The sequence below is a fragment of the Moschus berezovskii genome, chromosome 10 (assembly GCF_049115385.1).
Source record: "Moschus berezovskii isolate FMDL1 chromosome 10, NW_MosBer_1.0, whole genome shotgun sequence".
NCBI lineage: Eukaryota > Metazoa > Chordata > Mammalia > Artiodactyla > Moschidae > Moschus > Moschus berezovskii.
The window spans coordinates 95,525,750-95,532,924 of NC_142469.1; the positions used below are offsets into that span (position 1 = coordinate 95,525,750).

A 7,175-nucleotide genomic window follows, 5' to 3' on the forward strand; every position below is an offset into this window, starting at 1 on the left:
ACCAAAGAAAATTAGAGATAAAGAAGAGAGTCAATTCTTAAAAGTGGGATTTCATAGAATGTCTTCTTTATGTATGTGTATTTGTACAAGGTGGTTTTTTTCTTAAGTAAATTCAGAGACTGTAAGACATAGTATGTTGAACAGATTAATAACACTTTAATGCTTCGGCTTTTATCACTGAATCACTCTGAAAATGGGACACTATCTAGATGACCAGTACTTTTAGCTGCCATCACATAGACACATGGTGGGCCGATCCTTAAGTTACTCATCTTTTGGAGGAATAGCTGAATGGGATGAATATAATCATACTATACTCTGACAACTCAAGTTCCTCCTTCATTTTTGGTATAAGAACAGGAGACCAAAACAGCTTTTGGGAATTGATGATTCACTTTTTAAAGATAATAGCCCTTCTGCTGCTGCTGCTGTTGCTGCTAAGTCGCTTCAGTCATGTCCAACTCTGTGCGACCCCATAGACGGCAGCCCACCAGGCTCCCCCATCCCTGGGATTCTCCAGGCAAGAACACTGGATGGGTTGCCATTTCCTTCTCCAATGCATGAAAAGTGAAAGTGAAATCGCTCAGTCGTGTCTGACTCTTCGCCACCCCATGGACTGCAGCCTACCAGGCTCCTCTGTCCCTGGGAATTTCCAGGCAAGAGTACTAGAGTGGGTTGCCATGTCCTTCTCCGAATAGCCCTTCTAAGATACTAAATACCACTTAGACTACCCATTTCAAGGGCACTAAAAGGATCCTCTGAAGTCTTTGATTTTATTTAAGTGAAGCATAAATGAATATTGCAATGCACAGGACACATCAGTAACAGAAAAGCACTATCCACAAGTAAGATTGATTCTTTCAAGTAGTTTAGACCACTTACCAGGAGGAAAAAAATAGCTTTTACAATTAGTATTATTAATAATTAATATTTGAAGGCCTATAAAGTAAACTTGAATGAGGCTAGCTGTTTGAATTTTAATATATTTTAAAACTGTATTTCAAGGCTAGGAAATATATCTTATTTATCTGTGGTGACAGACTGGCATATTTTTCTTAACATTTCTTTAGTTAATCCTCCACCATAGAAATTACAAAAAGAGGGGACATACACTAAACAATGTCACTTATTTTGACTTTGAATAGCAATGCACTTGTAAAATATTTCTTTAAAATTGTATTTTGCTTAAGTTAACATTAAAATTAGTTTTTGAGTATCAGTTAAGGTCAGAAGGAGGCAGTTCATGGATGGTTCAGGTGTCAAGAAGAAGCAGGTCAGAGATTTATGCTGATAAAGAGTTGATATTAAAGTGATAATTCTAAAGGTATTATGCTGAAATCAACTTTAAGGAAACCTAATATGATCATGCAGTAAAATTGAAAACCTAATTTCATTTGCTTCTAGTAATCCCAAAGTAGATTGCCATTCTTTTTCATAGGAAACATAATCTGAGGAATATATAATCTGAGGAAATCTGAGGAAAATATCATCACCTATAGGGATAGTTCAGAATATATACCTCCTCAGAAAGGAGTTCCAAATGTATTTTTAGATCAGTCTTAATGGAATAATTTACTTCACTATTTTATTTCAGGGTTTCTCAAATTTTTGGCATCAGGAACCTTCATACTCTTTATAATTACTTAGTACATCAAAGAGCTTTTGTTTATATGGAAAATATGCATTGATATTTATATTAGAAATTAAAACTGAGAAATTTAAAAATATTAATTCAATTAGACATAGCAATAGTAAGCCCATTGCACATTAATATAAATAACACATTTTTGTGAAAAAAAATTATATTTTCCAAAAGAATAAAAAAAGTGAAGTGGCATTTTTTTCTTTTTAATTTGAAGTGGTATCTTTTTGTATTTTTACAAATCTCTGATAGAAGACAACTGGATTCTGCATTTACCCTGCTTCTCTGGTTATTCTGTTGTGATGCCTGTTTTGGTTGAGTATTAAAGAAAATCTAGTTTCACCCACATACGTAGTTGAAAATAAAAAAGAACCATTTAATAGCCTTTTCAGGTAATTGTGGCTATTATTCTTTGATATTACACCAAAACTTGACAGGCAGTAGTTTCTTAAAGGTTAATTGTGGAATCTTAAAGTATATCAATGAATGAAATTTTCCTGCTCTACTACGGTAAAATTCATTGCTGTGTCTTGCACTTTGAATCAATCTTTTATCCATTCAAGACAATGTCATCCACTGGTCATTTAGAAAATGTCAGCTCATTTGAATTACCCAGACCTCCCCAGTGTTGACACATTTTGTCAACAGTGAAAAAGGCCAGCAACATCTTAGTATCAATATGAAAATAGCTTTGACCTCTTGGAAAGTGAAAATATCCTGGGGATTCACAGGGGATGGCAGACTACATTTAAGACAATCCCTGATCAGAATCACTTTAGGGACTTGGAGCATCTAAATGACTAGGTGGTGTGTAGGAGAACGTGTGTATACTTTGATGTTCTCAGTTTTGATGTTTCCCCTTGCTTCATGCAGAACTCAGGAGTGCACACTAAAGAAACTGTACATGAAAGCATCTTGTAAAGTAAAAAATTTGTTTGATCAGTACTTAGCCAGATACAGTAATGTGCTTTACAAATTCTTATCTTTCTGCACAGGTTTACTGATACGTAAATATCACATGATGCAAACAAACCTTATGCATGTGAGCAGAAGATTATGCAATTAAGCCTAAAATACAAGCCTCAAAGTTGGACTTTGCACTAAAAAAAAAAAGAAAAAACAAAAAGGTCTTAACCATCTTTCTTGGACAGCCAACTCCTCATAAGTGTTCCCTCTATGGGTACTGACTCCTCTCTTATGGGCATATTAGCTCTGTAAAACACTGACTCTCATTTACTGTGGATTCAAAGTAATATTTAGTTATTTATCTTTAATATGCTAATAAAAATTATAACCTACTTGAGTATTAAAAAAGGTTGTTAGTTAAGTGCTGATTTAATGGTTAGAATGTTAAGTTTTTCTTCTTCAGGGAAAAAACAATTTGCAATTCTCTTTTTGATTTTCAGGGCCATGCTTTATGACCCAAAGATCATACAGAAGTAGGAAAAGTAACAAATGTCCCTTTATCAGGTATATTTTGAAACTTATGGTAAAGTCTCCAGCTGACCAGCAGTCCCTCCCTAACTGTGAGGGAATGGCAATGCACTTACTTGTCCAAAGGTTCAAAGATACTCAAGAGAAAGACAAGTAGGTCCAGGGGTGAAACAGCAAGACACAGGTTAAGAAATGGCAGGAGAGTCTCCAACATCAACAAAGCTGATTCCAAGCAAAAGCTGTATGCCAACCTTAGCTGCTTCCTTCATGCCCTGCTTCTAGGTCCATGATTCCAAAGATGAGGAAAGCACTTCTCCCTACACAGGACCATGTATACAGGGAAACATATCTTCTTGAAGGACTGGGGTAAATACAATTTCATATTATTTAACAAAATTTTTATATTACAAAAGTGCAGGTTTTTGAGGATAGTGCAAAGTTCATATTAATCATCAGATTAAAAAAGAAATGGTCGTGGCTGATTTGTTCTGTGACGTAATACATCTAGTGTTTATTCTCTGCTGCTGGAGGATTCCAGTAGAAGAGTTTGGGGAGCACAATTTATTTACACCCTTTTTGAAGAAAAGCTTTAAAATTGCAAGCATTCAGCTGGTCTGTGCAGCACAGCTCTGGCGATGGTTTATCTGCCACCCTCTACCAGGACTCCACTGTTGACTGCTTTTGACACTAATACCACTGGTACACTTTTTGTACTTTGAGATCTTACGATGGTTTCAATAACAGGTCAATTCTTTCGCTAGAAAATAAACTACAAACCACAAATTAAGTGAGAAACGCCCAGTTTAAAGGAATGTAGTATTAGTCATAATCGTCTTTAAAATTACTTTTAAGAGTTTGAAAACGCCCTGGACACACAAGATTACTTGGAATGCAAAATAAAAATGTACTTTAACAATTATTTTGGCTTGTAATAAGTCAGAGAAATGAAGGTTTAAAACTTTTTCTGATTTTCTATTAAAACGTCAAGCCCCTCAGACTAAAAATGCTGTTGGTATTTACACCCTACTTCAGTGACCCATTAGGATCAAAACAGGTGATCCGTCCTAGAGAGGAGTGGGCAGCCCATTTAAGGAACTCGAGAGCACCTTAAGAGTTCTGCTTGAACCCCGGGACACCGATCTTTTAATGCTTTATTTTACTAAAACAATAACCTATGAAAATGAATAGACTTTTGAGAGTCACACTGTAAGCGGGCTGTAGGATGCAGAGCTAATGAACGCTGCAGACCGCGCGGGGAGCAACGGCCTGGGTTATTTCCCTAGGGAATAATCAGGAGTTCAGCAGATGAAATTCGCGCAGTAAATGGCGTAGCAATAACTGCATTTTCACTCCACCCAATCACTTTCTTGCCTGCTCTGCTGCCCTTGCCTTCTTCATTGGCCTCTTAATTCATTACCAGCTGAAAGTGACAACAACGTTGCTTCTTAAAGCATTTTCGGCTATTACCAGTTCTCTATGCAGCCTTCTTTAAAAATTCATGGTTTGGGGGTTTCGCCACACAGAGAAAACGGCTCCGGCCCCGGGAAGCAGCCTTCGAGCCCCAACCTCCCCTCCGCGGAGCTCTATCCGGGTGTGAGGGCCACATCTGCGGGGAGCGCGGCTCGGAGGGCTGTCCCACGGCCCAAGGCCAAGCAGCCGAGAAACCACAGCGCAGCCCTGGGCGAGTCTCGGCTCATCCGAGGTGCAGGTCGCCCGCGAAGCGGAAGCTCGAGGCCGCCGCTCAGCAAGCCCACGCCGGCTGCAGAGGCCGCAGCGGGCCGCCCAGGGCAGCGCCCAAGGAGGCCCGCATTCCCCGCCCGCCCGCCCGAGAGCGGCCCAACGGCCGCCCCGTCAGCCTCGCTCCGCCCCGCCTCGAGGGGCGGGGGCCGGGCCGGGGCGGGACCGCCCGGACCGGAGGGGCGCCCGGCGGGGCCGCGGCGCCGGGCGCCCAGGCCCCGCCCCCAGCCCCGAGGGAGCTGGAGGGGAGGGGAGGAGCGACGCACTCGGGCCGCGCCTCACGCTCTCCGCCACCCTCAGCCCCGCGTGCGCGCGCGCGCTCGCCCAAGTCCCGCGGAGTTTAACACAATGCCGACGCCTACGCCGTGCGCAACGCCCCGGCCGGCGCAACAGCTCGGCGCCGGGGGCGGGGAGCTGGCCAGACAGGGCGAGGGGAAGAGCGCGCGCGAGAGCGGGAGACAGCGCGAGACCCGAGGAGGCCGGAAGCGCGCGTGCGCGCCCCCGCCCGCGAGCGGGGAGGCGGAGCCGCAGCAGTAGCGGCAGCAGCTGTAGGAGCCGCTGCAGCTGGGAGAAGCGCCAGAGAGGCCGGGCCTGCTCCGGTCCGACCGGATCCCTCCCCTCCCCCTCCCTCCCCGCTCCCCTCCCCCAAACCCACTTCCGCAGCTCGCGGCCTTGCCGCTGAAGCAGCAGCGGCGGCGGCGGCACAGGAGGCGGCGGCGAGGCATCGGCAGGATTACGCACCTGGTGGGCCCGCCTCTCGGGGCTCCAGCGCGGGACGCTCACCGGCCGCCGCCGTTCGGGACGCGCTTCGCGGTGGCGGCGGGAAGGGAGGGACCGGCGGCGGGGAACGGAACGCGAATCGCCCCCCTCCCCTTCCTCCCTCCTCCGCCCCGCCGCCCGCCCTCTCGGCTTCCGTCCCCTCCCCCTCCCGCAAAGCCCCGGATGGAGCCGCCGCCGACTCGCCGCCGCCTGGCTCCGGGGGATGGTTTTGTCAGGCGGCCAGGGCCCCGGCGCCAGGCGCCGCCGCCCCCGCCCCCCGCGGGGCGCCCCCGTGCCCCCGCTTCCCAGAGCCGGGTCCCCGAGTGGCCCGGGCCCTCCGCCTGCCCTCACCCGCAGCCCCGGGCCTGGGGGGTGGGGGCCCCTCGTCGTCTTTGTTGCCGCTGCCGGAACCGTCTGCGCGCTCCGGGGGCCCCCGCCCTCCGCCTTCCCGGAGCCCGGGCTGCGGGGGCGGCACGTGGGCACCGGCCCCGGGCGGCGGCGGCGGCGGGGCGCGCTTACCTGCCGCCGGTGCTGCTGCGGCGGGGAGGGCGGGCGGTGTGCAGGAGGCACCGCTGGGCAGCCGTGGCCGTGCTCCCCGCCGCCGCCGCCTCTGCCTCTCGCTGCTGCTGCTGCTGCCGCCGCGATCGGTGTCTCCGGCGCGGCGGCGGCGGGGCTTTTCCTGTCCGGTTACGTTAAGGTCACATGACCGAGAGAGCGGAGCGACTAGTGCAAAGAGGCTGAGAGCGGCTCCCGCCGGGGGGGAGAGGCGGCGAGAGAGCTGTGGCGGCAAGAGCCCCCTCCGCCCCCCCACCCCAGCCGCCTCCCCTCCCCCCGCCCGCCTCCGCCTCCTGCTGCTCTGCCGCCGCCGCCGCCGCCGCCGCCTGCAGCACTGAGTGCGCTGCCGCTCCCACCCAGGCTCCGCGCTACGCTCCAGCCAAACTTCTGCAAACCATGTGCAGCCGAGGCGAGGAAACTTCTCTCCACCTATTGGGGCTGGAGGCTTGAGTCACCAGCCCCATGTTTACATAAAGCGTTAGGTAGGACGCTCCTGGAGATGCTCCGGGAAGGCTCTCGGAGAACTCGTGCTGGGATTCTTCTGCAAGCGGCCTACTTGACATCTCTCTGCCCGCACCTTTGTCCCTCTGCTGCCCATAGTAGCATACGCTTTAAACCTTAAGGCTTGCAACGGGCTTTAGAGTGAATCAAGGAGATCATTGTGGAATTATTAATACTCTTTTTTTTTAAAAAAAGATCGCCAGTGGTAGTGAGGAAGTCTGGAATAGAAGTGCTTGTTTGTGGTGTGTCTGGCGATAGAACTGCTTCCTTACTGACCGGTTGAGTGTGAGACGTTTCTGTTAGGATTTAACTTGATGCTTGTGGCAGCAGTTGGGTTTTAGCTGGTGGAGCTTTAAAAATCGAAGTCTGCAAAGCATGTTTGTTACTTAGGAACTATTTAGATTTTTAACTTTTGGTTTCTGAGATACTGTTAGAGTGGATTCTAGAGTTGTCCGTTCTGTCACATTTATTGGAGGTCCTGAAATTTTTTTAACAGGGAGTTCCTGAAACATGGCAACTGGACAGGCATGGAGTTTCATATTGTTTG

The 7,175-nt window shown here is 48.2% G+C and overlaps 1 protein-coding gene across 2 annotated transcripts in view; it reads right to left on the minus strand.

The window, feature by feature from the left end:
- Positions 1-6,232, minus strand: part of ZBTB2 (zinc finger and BTB domain containing 2) — a 28,310-nt gene extending 22,078 nt beyond the window's left edge. Inside the window, exon 1 of one of the 2 annotated variants that reach the window (XM_055432794.2) lies at positions 5,555-5,681. The gene's annotated coding sequence lies outside the window, so the exon portion shown is untranslated. Of the gene's footprint in view, positions 1-5,554; positions 5,682-6,091 lie in introns of those variants that run through there. The other variant, XM_055432793.2, reaches the window with a different exon arrangement.
- Positions 6,233-7,175: the final 943 nt, after the last annotated feature.